The 15240-nt window shown below is 45.3% G+C and overlaps 1 protein-coding gene and 1 long non-coding RNA gene across 2 annotated transcripts in view; one reads left to right on the plus strand and one right to left on the minus strand.

Moving 5' to 3' along the window:
• Positions 1-15240, plus strand: part of LOC135378490 (sulfhydryl oxidase 1-like) — a 157867-nt gene that overhangs the window by 3044 nt on the left and 139583 nt on the right. The window lies entirely within an intron of this gene.
• On the minus strand, positions 2305-4089 carry LOC135378493 (uncharacterized). Its single transcript, XR_010418416.1, has 6 exons — positions 3990-4089; positions 3851-3905; positions 3511-3759; positions 3163-3419; positions 2475-3071; positions 2305-2383 (listed from the first exon to the last, which is right to left on the minus strand). It is a non-coding gene; the product is annotated as an uncharacterized LOC135378493 (long non-coding RNA).

Consider the following 15240-nt stretch of genomic DNA (forward strand, 5'->3'; position numbering starts at 1 on the left):
TGGCGTACGCCTTTCTGTGACACTTTATATTTGTGTTAAGTAGCAGAAAAAATGTTTTTCCGTATTAGCGCCGCGAAGCAACTGTTGAAGTGCGCGGTGTACACTGTACAGGCGTGGACAGAGGACAGCAGGAAAGAGGTTGACAGGGGGTTAGTATGCGTCGAGGGCCGACTTTAGGGCGAAATGTGCCGACATTCGTCTGGAAAGTCTGCGGGAAAACCTATTGAAAACGTGAGACAGCACAGCCGGTACGGGGATTCGAACCCGCGCCACCTCCCAGTCTCGGCGTGAAAGGCGATCATCCAAACCGTTACTTCACGCGAGCTGGTACAGAAAAATGTACGTCCCGCTCTTAATTCCCTCAAACCTGAAAGGATAGCTCTGTCATCAGGCCTAAAATCTACAGTCGCAAAATTCCAGCGTTCTGATTGCACACCAGTCAGTGTGACGTCACGCAGAATATACTTCTTAGTGTAAGAAGAAAGAAACAAAATAAGAATATCCCAGCCAAGTGTGCACCTTGTATCAACAAACATGACAATTGATTGCAGCGTATTCTCTACGCAAAATCCAAGTGAAAGTGACCCAAGCCTTCCAAGTAAAACACTTAATAAGTGGTTAGGTATTTTAGTATTTATTTTGATTCCGAGGCCTTCAAGACTGGGAATATCTCAACCGGGGATTTCGCAACAATTCCATGCGTGCCAAAAGTGGATGTTTCTCAGGGGACATTTTTTCCGGGGACATTTCTTACGGGAACATTTTTTGAGGGGACATTTTTTTCCGGGGACATTTCTTCCGCAGACATTTTTTTCGGGAACATTTTTTTCGGTTCCCATCTTGTGAACCTACAGTTGGGAAGGCACTGTATCTTATACAGTAGATGGGTAGAAATCCAGCGAACCGGTAGAGATGTAAGAAGGGAGTTGCCTCAGGACAGAAGCCGCCGATATTTCGAACAGAGACTGTTCTTCTTCTGGGCCCAGAAGAAGAATCCACACCGCCGGCATCTTGGCATCCAAGCCGCCGATATTTCGAACAGAGACTGTTCTTCTTCTGGGCCCAGCAGAAGAACAGTGTCTGTTCCAAATATCGGCGGCTTCTGTCCTGAGGCAACTCCCTTCCTGTATTTTATACAGGTTCGTTACGCTTTAGGTATTAAATGCGCAAGCATTTCTTTAAAAGTCCGCTCTGCCGATCTTTGAGTGTCACCAAATCCAACGGCAATCTCAGCGTATGTTCGTCGGGGAATACTGATTATGTGTGATACAGATTACGACAGACTTCTGCTTAGTTTTTTTAGAAATTCGTTTCTTTTTAAAGCCATAGACACCCCGTGTAGTCCTCTGCAAACAATGTGTTTGGATAGACCAAAGTCACCACTGTTGGTCTTCAGTGTTTTCGACTGGGATACACAGTAAACATTCTTACACTGTTTCGGTGTAAATGGCTTGTCCCATGGAGCACACCTTTTTGATGTTACACCCGAAGCAAAGGTGTTTTCTAAAACACCGTTCCCTCATAAAACACTCTTATAATGGGCGTTTAACAACAGAAACTCCCTTAAAAGGGGAGTATTATTCTGTTGAAAACACCTTTTGAGATTTAATTGTTTTCTGGCAGATACTCCTTCTCAAATAGCTTGTGCAATAGAAGCTCCTGCGGCAGCATGCTGAGACATACAGGTCGACGTTCTTTCTTGTATGGCAGGCGGCACCCTGAAGACAGCAGACTTCTAGCCGTGGTTCCAACGTACAATCTAAACCGGAGCGCAATGCATCACAGGCACGCCTGGTTAGCTTGGTAACAGCAACTGGAAGGCATTCCCATAGACTCCAATGGGGACGTCTTTCGGGCAGCAGCAGCGCCAAATACGACCCCAGTGCTTGCAAGACCAATCCTGCGCATGCGCATTCGCTATGATTTAGGATAGGGCGGCGGGTATCTCCTTCGTCTGAGATCGCTGTTTTTCATGCTTATCCAACATGGCGTAGCGCTCTGCAGTCAGCTGCGGTTCTGTGCCTTTTATTAATTATGCTACTGGGTTACGAGGCGGACATCAGAAAGAAACACAGATATTGGAACGGAAATACTGTATTGATCAAGCTTATTCTTATATATGCAAATATGATGGCACTACTATTCTGAAAATCGCTGCACAAACGTTGCAAAAAAGTATAATTACATAGCTAACAAACAGGGTTTCTTCGCAACAAGCCTCTCTGGAGGAGGCATACTTTGTGAGTTGCTTTCCAGTATCATGAAGCTTGACTTTCTGGCGGTCTTTATATATTTGCCCTGTTCCTTGGCATGTCAGTGTGGATTTCCGTACGTACACAACGCTTCCGGGAATGCAATTTCGGTATTCTGCACCTCAGAGGACCTGAAAATAATCGATCAAATGTGAATACTGCAATTCCGGTTTCTGCACGTCCTAACTACCTTCGAAAAGATACGACTATTCTCATTCTTACCAGTGCGCTTTTGCTTGGCGTATATCCGTGTATATGTAAAGTATAATTACACAGCTAACAAACAGGGTTTCTTCGCAACAAGCCTCTTCTGGAGGAGGCATGCTTTGTGACTTGCTTTCCAGTATCATGACGCTTGACTTTCAGGCGGTTTTTATATATTTGCCGGGTTCCTTGGCATGTCAGTGTGGATTTCCGTACGTACACAACGCTTCCGGGAATGCAATTTCGGTATTCTGCACCTCAGAGGACCTGAAAATAATCGATCAAATGTGAATACTGCAATTCCGGTTTCTGCACGTCCTAACTACCTTCGATAAGATACGACTATTCTCATTCTTACCAGTGCGCTTTTACTTGGCGTATATCCGTGTATCCGTGTATATGTAAAGTATAATTACATAGCTAACAAACAGGGTTTCTTCGCAACAAGCCTCTTCTGGAGGAGGCATGCTTTGTGACTTGCTTTCCAGTATCATGAAGCTTGACTTTCAGGCGGTCTTTATATATTTGCCGGGTTCCTTGGCATGTCAGTGTGGATTTCCGTACGTACACAACGCTTCCGGGAATGCAATTTCGGTATTCTGCACCTCAGAGGACCTGAAAATAATCGATCAAATGTGAATACTGCAATTCCGGTTTCTGCACGTCCTAACTACCTTCGATAAGATACGACTATTCTCATTCTTACCAGTGCGCTTTTGCTTGGCGTATATCCGTGTATCCGTGTATATGTAAAGTATAATTACATAGCTAACAAACAGGGTTTCTTCGCAACAAGCCTCTTCTGGAGGAGCCATGCTTTGTGACTTGCTTTCCAGTATCATGAAGCTTGACTTTCAGGCGGTCTTTATATATTTGCCGGGTTCCTTGGCATGTCAGTGTGGATTTCCGTACGTACACAACGCTTCCGGGAATGCAATTTCGGTATTCTGCACCTCAGAGGACCTGAAAATAATCGATCAAATGTGAATACTGCAATTCCGGTTTCTGCACGTCCTAACTACCTTCGCAAAGATACGAGTATTCTCATTCTTACCAGTGCGCTTTTGCTTGGCGTATATCCGTGTATATGTAAAGTATAATTACACAGCTAACAAACAGGGTTTCTTCGCAACAAGCCTCTTCTGGAGGAGGCATGCTTTGTGACTTGCTTTCCAGTATCATGAAGCTTGACTTTCAGGCGGTTTTTATATATTTGCCGGGTTCCTTGTCATGTCAGTGTGGATTTCCGTACGTACACAACGCTTCCTGGAATGCAATTTCGGTATTCTGCACCTCAGAGGACCTGAAAATAATCGATCAAATGTGAATACTGCAATTCCGGGTTCTGCACGTCCTAACTACCTTCGCAAAGATACGAGTATTCTCATTCTTACCAGTGCGCTTTTGCTTGGCGTATATCCGTGTATCTGGAACTGGCATCTATCACACCTGTGCAATAAAAAATCGCACAACAGTTCACGCACACACCCAGGCACATTCATCATAACGCATAATATTTCCACGGCTGCTTACTTTCAAAAACACAGGTTGATACAAAGCGCACACTAACGCACCAGCTTCCACCTTCCGCTCCTGCCACTCCAACGGTCAACGGTTCAAAGCTCGCACTCGCTCGCGCCCATAAAGGTAAGAAACTAAGAAGAGGGCTATAAGATCGGAGGGCCTCTAGCGGTCGCTCCTGGCAATACCACGCCCATCTAGTTGCCCGGCCACGTGATCCCCACATGCTACAGAGTTATGGCGGTCTGCGATGAGGCTTGGAAGTTTAGCAAACCTCATTTTCAGCAAACGTCTTACCTTCAAGGAGTCCATTCGCACAATACTTTGAAGGTTATGGGTTGTTTCAACATTTGCCGCGTGATAAATCACAGCAAAAGTTGAGCAAAACAGAAGAGAAGCCAGGCAATGTCACGATGACGTACGTACGTCTTCTGGCGATTTAGTGATCCATTGCTTCCACACTGACATGATCTATCTTGTGTTTCAACGGGTGTGATAACTTCCAACTCCAAAGATGTTATAAAAGCGGAAACAAGTTATTCGTCCGCATCTCGTCTCTCTATTCAGGTAAGATACGCCGCGGACATGGAGGACGCCATGTTTTATGACGTCTTGCCGTGACGTTTATGGGTCACGTGTGTGGGCAACTAACTACAATGCCATGCGCGGGTCACAGCACGCTCGCTTGCATTGGGAGAGGCGCTTAGGGCATCTCCTTAGTTTCTTACCTCCATGCTCCCGCCCAAAGTTTCGGATTGCTTGCTGGGGGTTGAGGAAATGTGACCATGTGACACACACATTCCAAATCGAAGAGAACGTTTTTTACTCAAACAAACGTAGGCTCGCACTTTGTCCAGTTTTTGTAGAAGAAGTATAACTATTAAGTCGGGTTTTGTTTTCGTGATGAAGAAGTCTTGCGAAGTGATGGCGCCCCAATCGATACTACCGTGGCGACACACTTGGCGCGGCCGCGAAGCTGTCGCAGTGACCCCCCGTTGGTAACAGCATGAGTGCCGAAGTAGCCTATATTGGCGTATCGGATGGATCATATACCGAAATACAATTTTATAGGACACGTTCGTTAAGTGTAGTGGGGAAGAAAATGTTTGTAACGGTGACGGGAATGTGTTTTTGCAATGAACACGTACGCCTGCAACGAGTCAAAGATACCAGCTAAATTCCAACACCGTTACCTGTCAAATAGTGTGTTTTTAACTCAGGTTATCGTCTATAATGCGATTACCGTGATGAGCGGAGCTGTGAAACCAGCATAATTTTGCTTTCACGAATTAAAACAAATTTTTAACACCATATTCCCAGTCTAAATAGGGTGTAAAAAGGTTTGTTGGACGTAAACACCTCTTTCAACACCTCGCTTTACACCCTTAATGATCGACATTGGATAAAATATGTGTATGTGGATATTACACCTTTAGTAATGCCCTTCTTGTACCCTTGCTTCAGTCTGCGGGATAGAAAAGGGTGTTTTTATAAGAATACATATGATTTGAGCGAATAAAGGTGTAAAATGGTTTACTCTGTACACATCTTTCCATGGCTTCTCTGACCAAGTTGACGATCCAAAGATACGAATGAATGGAATGATGTGTGCTGAATGAAGAATCTATCTCTTTATGGTTTCTGTGCATGGGCAAGAAACATCTAGGGCATAGCTTATCGCTTTGACAGATCCAGAAGAAACGTTTACGATGCGAAGAGAAGTGTTCGTGCACTGTTCAACAGGCGCGATGCACTCGACTTTGTCAGTGCCTGAATGTGTGACATTGAAGAAACGCTAGAAAGAGAATATATTGACCCTTAAGCAAGTTGACTTCTCTACACCATGCCGATGACAGACCAAAAGGCTGAAACGATCACGTATGACTGGAAATAGTTTGCATGTTCAACTTCATAGAGTATATACAGAGTATCTAAGTACAGTATATAGCATATGGGTTTTTCAAGTTCCACGCCCAAAAAATTTGTAAGCAGGTACTGCTATCGAAAAGCTTCCAATTCCGTAAGCATCCCTGGGACATTGGCCAAGAACTGAGCAACGAGTGGTTCATTTGCGTTTGCTCATTAATTAAGTAAACTCCCTAACTTTCCAATTTTGTTTCATCTTCAAAAATGTATCAATACTTCGGTGCATATTTTTTGTATGGAGCAATGAATGACAAGCAATGACTGCAGCAGAAACCTGAGCTATGGGCAGAAAGGAAGATGAGAAAACACAACAGCTCCAATTTCAGCAGCAGTGCTGTCTTGCCTTCTTGTTTGCTCATAGCTCAGCCTTGTCTACCATGGAGTTTAGCCACCAACTTGCCTGCAGCTACCTTATACGAACAATCAAAAGCAACGGCATACCAGCACGGCGAAGTAGACCTCTGCATGAGGCTCCTGTTAGCTGCATTTATAGGAGAATATACAGGGTGTCTTTTTTAGGCGATACAGATTTTTCATTAAAAACTATAAGGGCTATAGACATGCTGTTTTCACTTCTATCATCTCTGGGCCGGCGGACGTTCTTGGCCAGATGTTGCTCGACCGCCAAATGACTAATTAGCTAAAAATTGTTAATTAACTTTTTAATTATAAAAGATACGTTAGATATAAAAGATAAGTTGTCCCTATGAGAACATGTGTTCCTTTCGGTGACCTGATATCGTAGCCGTTTTTCGAAGAAAAATCCGTTCGGTAGATCGTCCGCAAAAAAATTCGTGAAGGAACACCATTTTTTTCTTTATGTTGTTCATTGCGCATCTTCGGAGACCCGTCTTTCCTTCACCCCCAATGTGAGAAGGGGAAAGAGCACACTGTCGCCTCTTGCGTCCTGGAAAAAGATTAACAGAAAATGCAGCCCAAGTTAAGGGCAGTCCCGATAGCGTTGCCCGAGACATGTGTTTTTGTTTTGTTTCCACAAGTTAAAACTCTTCTTCGACGCATGAGGCGGCACTGTGGCGGCATCTTCGACGCATGAGGCTCCTTCACCATCTCACATTGGGGGTGAAGGAAAGACGCGTCTTGGAAGATGCGAATGAAGAAAATAAAGAAAAAAATCGTGTTACTTCACGAATTTTTTGCGGACGATCTACCGAACGAATTTTTGTTCTGAAAACGGCTACGATATCAGGTCACCGAAAGGAACAGATGTTCTCATTAGTACAACTTCGTAGCTTTTATAATTAAGAAGTTAATTAACAATTTTTAGGTAACTAGTGATGTGAGAATAGAGCAAGTACACTGTTCCCTGGTTACGAACTGAGTTAGGCTCGTGTTCCTCGGCTTCTTTATTGTCTCCCCTGGTACCCTACATAGGCCCCGGGTCTTGAAGCTCATCCCTCCTGGGATGATATTTTGAGATGTTCCTTATAGCGGCTATGTGCATATGAGTGTCTGGTGTAAGGTATCCGACAGTTTTTAAGATACCGTTCTTTGATGCCGTTTGTACGACGGTGTAAGGACCTTGTGGTAATCCTCGCGTACCAGGCAGAGGTTTCTGCACGAGAATAAGATCTCCTATGGCGATGGCTGGGATCTGGCGACTGTGACGGCGGTCAAAGTCTTTCTTCATGGCCATCCTATACTTTTCTGTTTCAACAGTGGTCTTGCGTTGTTCTTGTAAGGTGATGTGATCAGCTATGTTGAGGTACTGGTCGGAATGGGTGGTGTACCATGCAGAGCAAAGTATGGTGTACATCCTATGGCTTTCTTGTGGGAACGGTTGTGATGGTGTCTGGCTGCTTCTAAGCATGATTTCCAGCCGCCAGGGAAGTCCGGGTACATGTGTATGTATTGTTTCATGTCGCGAATAGCACGTTCAGCCATTCCGTTTGCCGCGGGATGATATGGGGCTGTAAACTTAAGTTGTATGTTCTTGCTCTGGGCCCATATGGCTAAGCGCTTGCTGGTAAATCCAGGGCCATTATCGCACACGATCGTCTTGACATTTTTAAAGATATTCCGCTCCATCATTGCAATTATGCTTGTGGCATCTTCGCCACTTGGGCGAGTGTTGACCATGCCTGTGTGCTCGTCGATAGCTAACAGAAATGACTGAGTTTTCCGTATTCCCTCAGACTTCTTTCGGAGTTCGGCGAAGTCGAGGTGAATAACCTCGAAGGGCACTGAGGAGTGTTGTGGTAATATCATTCGGTCTGCCGTTTGACGATACTTGAGCTTGGTTCTTTGACACACGTCACAGGAATTGATGTAATCTTTGACATGCTGTTTCAAGTGTGGCCACGTGAAGCGCTTACCTAGCTTGCAGTATGTTCTTAATATGCCATCATGCCCACCTGACTCCGGGCTGTCGTGGTAGAGCTGGAGGATTCTTCGTGTCATGGTAGGAGGTACTTTGTATCTGCTGCCTTTTTATGTTAGGGGTTGAGTACCTTCCCATAACTGCGAGTCACAAAAGGAAGCAGCAGCGAGGTCTTCGAGACCCAGTCGGGACATGGCGTCTGCGTCCGTGAGAGCTGTTCCTGGCTTGTAATGTACTTGCATATCGAAGTGCTGTAATTCAGAAGTCCATCTAGCAAGGCGGCCCTTGAGGTCAGCAGATCCGAGTATGTGAGTGACGGGCTGATGGTCTGTGAACAGCTTGAATGTTCTTCCATCCAGGAAGGTGCAGAAATATCTAGTTGCCTTGATTACGGCAAGTAGTTCTTTTTCCGTAGTGCTGTAATTAAGCTCGGTATCGTTGAAGGTATACGAGTGGTACCCAATAACGGTGAGTTGTTTGCGTGTTGGTCTCGTGATGTCGCGCTGGTAGAGGACAGCACCCGTGCCGTACTGGGAGGCATCAGTGTGTAACTCAAAGGGTAAGCGGAAGTCTGGGAGGTCCAAAACAGGGTTGGAGGAAATTCTGTTCAAGATGTCTTGGTAGGCACTTTCACACTCTGGTGTCCAAATGAATTGAGTTTCTTTCCGAAGTAGGGCTGTTAAACATTTTGTTCTCGCAGGATAACCTTGTATAAAGGCACGGAAGTGGCCTGCGAGTCCTAGAAATACCCTCAGTGAGTGGACATCGTGCGGAGTCTTCATATGTTTGATTTTGTCCACTGACTCCTCTTTTGTAGTTTTTGTCTTCCCGTTAATGCGCCGTCCTAGGAAGACAACGGAAGACTGGAAACAAACGCTTTTTTTACATTGATCTTGAGGTTTGCCTCGCGTAGCGCTTGTAGGACTAGGTGAAGATGTTGACAGTGTTCTTCCATGGACCTAGAGTAGATGAGGATGTCATCGATGTAGACATGTACAAATTTCCCAATGAACGGTTGGAGTCCGGTTGTCATCATCTTTTGAAACCAGGCAGACGAGTTTTTCCAACCGAACGGAAGACGATTGTATTCATACAAGTCGAATGGTGTGACAAACGCCGTGTATTTTTTTGTGTCCTCCGTTAATGGTATTTGCCAAAATCCCTTGCACAGATCTATGCACGAAATTACGGTGCTCCCACCAATTTCGTTGATGATGTCATCAACATTGGGCATGGGAAATGGGAATATATCTGTCTGGCGATTGAGGATTCTGTAGTCGGTACACAGACGAAAGGAACCGTCAGCCTTGGGGGCGATTGTGATGGGCGAGGCAAATGGTGATGTTGACAGACGAATGATACCGGCGTCTAGCATAGATTGGAGCTCCTGTCTTAACCAGTTCTTTTTTCCAAGAGACAAACCGTAAGGCTTTCGTCTGATAGGTGTAGCGTCCCGAAGAGTAAAGGGGACTTCCAGTGCGGAGGTTGGGGAAGGAAATCCAGACAAGGAGATCAATTCCGGGTACAGTTTGGGTATGTCACTGGCCGTACCGAAACAAGGAACGGTAGGTGGTACCTTTGGCAACGAAGTCTCAAGGCGGCCGTCGGCGACAGACACGGTATCGTCCCAATAGATGTTGAGCTTCAGACGCCTGATGTCTGGCCTTGATAGTAGAACATCGTAATCTACTTCACTTATCACTAGAGCATTGGTGGTGATTGTTTCATTTGATACACTTACAGTGGCTTGAGTCCACTGATCGAAAATTTTCGAGCTACCGTCAAATCCCTTCACTTGTATGGGCTTTCCCCTGCGGATGGCCGCTGGACTCAGAAGTCGTCTGTTCACGAAAGTAACTGACGATCCGCTGTCTACTAGTGCGCGTGTAGGAGGGTTGTTTAGAATGACATCAATGTAGATCAGTTTGTTAGATACAAGATAGACAGTTTCACATTATTTCTGCGGGTGGAAACTGACACCCTCTTTTACTCGTTTTTTGAAGTTACATCTTCGACGTCGTCCTCCACTGTGGCTGATGTTCTCGCGGTTCTTGGTCTACCGTGTTGCGTTTGCGGTACGTGCAATGGAGAGGTGCGGCGGGGTGGAAAGCTGGCTGCGTTATAACGCGCAGGCCGGGCTTGTTGTTCGCCACGTTCGCTTCCGCCGATATCCCGCAGACACTGTAGGAGAGCGTCTGACTCTGTTGGTCCTCTAATTTTCACCATTTGCCGTATATGCGTAGGAAGACCGTGTATCAGCAATGCGACAACGGAAGCGTCAGGGAGGCAAGGCTCAGCAAGTTGTAGGAGGCGTAGCTTTTCGAAGTGATAATCGATGAACGAGCCACCAATATACCTATACCTTATTGCGTCATCCCAGCGAGCAATCTTGTCCTCACAGAATGACAGAAGGAAGCTTTGTTTCCACGACTTCCACGGCGCATGGCGGCGATTAAGTAGGCGTAAGTCGTACCATTTCCTGGCGGCCCAAATAAGGAACGGCCTTAAATTGTCAACTTTTGCGTTATCTGTGGACCACGAGTTGTGTTGGCAAGCACATTCATAGGAGGTCATCCATGACTCTGCGCTACCGCTACCATCGTACTCATCAGGCCTAATCGAAGGGAGACACAGAGTCTCTCGGCCGGATATGTTACGGACTAATTCGACGAGGACTTGTTGTTGTTCAGCGAACAACCCTGTTGACGCTCGAAGAGCGCAAGAAACATCGTTGTGTCCGAATTTCCTTGTGGTCCAGCCGAGCAGGAGGGTTGCGGTTCTGAGGGAATATGAATGAGTCGATTAAGATCGGCCACTTTCATGTTGACCTTGAAAGTTCCAGGCATAGAAGTCTATGCGACGTCCATGTTTAGCTTCGAGGCGATGTACTGGTGAAGGGCCTGCTGGTCGGGATGAGAGGTTAGATCAATGCTGTCCCCACCGACATCGCAACGGCGTATCTTCGGTCCCTCGGACGTCTCTTCTACTACAAATTCAACCCACATTCGGGTGTCGGCTGCGCCAATGTAAGAATAGAGCAAGTACACTGTTCCCTGGTTACGAACTGAGTGAGGCTCGTGCCCCGTTCCTCGGCTTCTTTATTGTCTCCCCTGGTACCCTACAAGTGACTTGACGGTTGAGCAACATATGGCCAAGAACGTCCGCCGGGCCAGAGATGATAGGAGTGAAAACAGCATGTCTGTAGCCCTTATAGTTTTTCGATTAAAAATCTGTATCGCCTAAAAAAAGGCACATAAAAAAAGGATACCTTCGGTATCTCAGACGGTAACGTATTGGCTTGCTGAGCTCAAGCTCGCGGATTCAATCCTGGTCAAGGACGTAGCAAATATGAGGAAGGTAAACATTGCCGCACCGCGTGTGTCGGAGATTTCCGACGCACATCAAAAGAACCCAAGGTGGTCGAAATTATCCACAGTCCTACTCTGCGGCACGTGCACCATGTTGCCAGCGAATTGTGGCGAACTTCCCTTGCGTATAAATCTTCTCCCAATTATTAAAATTAACTGATCCCCGTAAAACAGATTATCATTAAACTCATTGGTAAAAGTACACGTAAACGTATCCGGCCTAAATAGTGACGGGTTCACAGCGTTATCTAAGGAGTTTATTGAATACTTCATCCGTGTGGGACCATCAGTTTCTGATGATATTTTTAGCTATGAAGAACATCTACATTATGTTAAAGCTAAGAGACCCAATACTTTTGCATAACATGAGGTGACAGAGAGCGAGGTGTTAAATTATTCAAATAATACAGCTCCGGGTTATGAGAGCATAAGCATGAACGCAACTAAAAAATAATGTGACTCCCTCTTGGAGCGTCAAGGTCACACATGAAAATTGTGTACTCTTTATTCATAGGCCGTTAGGATTTTTCTCAGATGTCATGATATTATGACAACCTGAATACCTGTGCAGTTGGCAGCATCCGTCTCCAAGAAAAGACGTGGGGGTTGCACAATCGCCTGCCCCCTTGCTGGAAATGAAACCCCCTGGAAAAAATCCTGGGAACGCCCTTGGTCCGAGGCACTCGATCACCGTACTGTTCAAAGTCTAAATATTTTGCCGTTCGAGCGACTGTGCTTTGAGGAATGCGTGTATTATCATTCGTAAATGCAGCCTGAATGAAGAATTTGCTGTTTAAGTGGAATTGTCCGCTGTACTCGCATAAGTCGATGTGCGCTGCTACACCATTTTCAATCTTCAGCGAAATCCAAATGTGTACAGTGAACAATTAGTTGAGCGTGAGGGCGCAATCAAGTGGAACTCGCTCTCAGTATCTATTGTAACATCATCTAACTGTACATGCTAGCAAATAAACAAATAAACATATAGTATACTCACTTTATTCGTGACTATGCTAATTTGGTGCCTGATACCAAGGTTTCAGGGGATGCCGAGATACACTTAGGTATAGGTACACTTGGGCACAAGGAAAATACCCAGGCACAGGCAACTGACATATTTGCATAGAATATAGCATGATTTTATTCATCATTGTGTTCTTCAGCTTTGTGCGAAAGGCCTATGCAACACCATGGAAAATCACAGCGACGCACCTCGTTATACTAGTATGACTGGTCCAGCAAGGAGGGGGAGAAAAGAAAATGCCATAATATGACATCTCTCTTCCTAACTACAAGATTTCAGCTATGGTTAAATTCTACATCCCATGTATGTCAAAGTAGTGTATGATCATTTGTGTATCTGTGCCCCATGTCTGCTTGCTGAAACTGAAGTTACTGATTGATGTTTGATGTTACTGTATTCTGGAAACATGAAGACTTGCGACACTGCATCACTCGATCCCATTGTATGTTGCGCAGGAATTCCTTTGGAAGAATTTCCCATAAGTAACGCTATAACAAAGAGAGAGAGAGAGAGAGAGAGTGCGTATTTGTTAAACTGAAAAGTACTCAACGAAAGCTAGGAAACACACCGACAGACACACACATGGCAGGTGCCTTGTGTAGTATGTCTGTCTGTTTCTTAATATTCGTTCACTATATCTCCCACCAATTCTGAACCAGATCCCCCAAGGTCGCTATTTTCCCATGTATTTGTTCCTATCCCGATGCGTGCAATGCCGGAGGCCGCCCTTAGATACCCCATTGTTACCAGACGTTGGCTTGCGTTGCATTGTAGCGCGCTAAAGATCCAGTTGAAGCACAATCCAAGCCAGGCCAAGTCACCGAAGGAGAAATGGACGACTGCGCGGCTGGTACGACAGGTACGCTATGTGATGCACGCAGCCGTGCACTAGATACTTCCGATCGCTCAACACGTTTAAAAACAGCACCAAAAAGTGAAACACGACAAAGAAAGTTGTTATACGCGTTTTATTTGGACATATAAAGACTAGATTCATTCGCAGAAACAATAAAAACATTTTGCCGCTAAATTAGCGCGCTGAAGTGATCCGGAACGGCAACCGTGGGGTATCTAGTGGCGGCCTTCTTCGTTGCACGCTTTTCCGAGGTGAGTTTGGGGGACCTGTTCTGAACAACTTGTGATGGGCATAAAACGTAAATAAACAAATGGCGTTCATGGCTACAGAGAGTATCCTTCTTGGTGTTTTTTTTTTTCTGATATCTTCAGAGCTATCGCTTAAAAACTTTTGTTTGTCACTTTATAGCTTCTCAGTATTGGCAACCCTAATTCACAAGGAAGCGTACAGATGAAATCCTATCAGCTGGTCATTTACAGTTTAAAACAGCTATTCTCATCTGGGATTCCACAGACATGACAGTAGTCGGTTCCAGGAAGTGAAACTTTGGTGTAGATAAGTGTTTGTGGGTGTACTTGCTGATGCACGACAAGCAATGACAATAATCGCACTGTTATTGGTGCTGTAAGATATTAAAAACCGTGCAATATCCTACGACAGCAGATCTACAACTACAATAGACAAGATGTACTCATAAAACACAAAAGGAGCACAGCGTCGGCTCATGAGGCTGTGAAAATTAGATAGCCAGTAAGAACAACTCCAGAAAACTGAGACAAAAGAGCCTATATGGTCGAGCAAAGGTGTGCAAATAGTGCTTCATTATATATAATGATGCGTTATATCATTTCTAACACCCTGTTTTCTTTGTACAAAACTGCTAAGCAGCCAGTAAGATGCACCATAAGAATTAATTCCACCCCATGGAGTCATAATTATCGCGGAAATTGAATATCACGGAAAAGCGACCGTGCGCAAAGGCGATGGAGAGCAGTACCAGCCTGTGATCTGCCTGGGACCGCGCGCTGACGCTAGAGGGGCCACGCTCCCTGATTGGTCCAGTGAAATGTTGTCTGCTACCCAGTTGTTGTCTGCTACTCGGCTGTTCCGGGTTCTGAAAAAGCATTGCTCCTGGCTCGGTCATGATTCAGCCGCTCCTTCTATCCCCAATTCTCCGGGGGAACTGGCAAAACTGGCTTACGGCGGGAAAGGAACAGGGTGCTGACCCCCACTGACCAGCGAACCAGAACTGGTTGCCCCTGTAACGTCATCGGTGACGTGGTACCATACTTCTCCTCCTCGTTATACCCGGAGTGGTGAGTTAAGGGTGAACCCCGGAGAGATGTTTATGTGAGATTTTTTTTCCTGGGAAACAAATTGCACAAATCAAAATGTTTGGCGCTATTCGGCAAAATGACATACACACTTTCATCAGACGTCTTAATGGCCCTCTGTACTCCTTTAAAGGGTTGTAAAAGTTCGTTCCAAATCATATTGGTACAGTGCATGATGCGGTCATTTGCATGGCTATAAGCTTGTCATCTATGTTTTGAATGTCGTGTACAGCAGAGGATGCTGGATTGGGACATACTGGTATAGTCAAGCTGTCTAGGAAAATCTTAGAAATTTCATGTGGGGTGGTGCAAAAAACATGGAGGTGCAGGGCAATCCCACGGTTCTGGCCCACGATTACTATACAGCAGGTTACATGAAGTTCTGGCACGAGTACAATTTCAGCAGAGTACTGAACG

The sequence above is a fragment of the Ornithodoros turicata genome, chromosome 1 (genome assembly GCF_037126465.1).
Source record: "Ornithodoros turicata isolate Travis chromosome 1, ASM3712646v1, whole genome shotgun sequence".
Taxonomy (NCBI): domain Eukaryota; kingdom Metazoa; phylum Arthropoda; class Arachnida; order Ixodida; family Argasidae; genus Ornithodoros; species Ornithodoros turicata.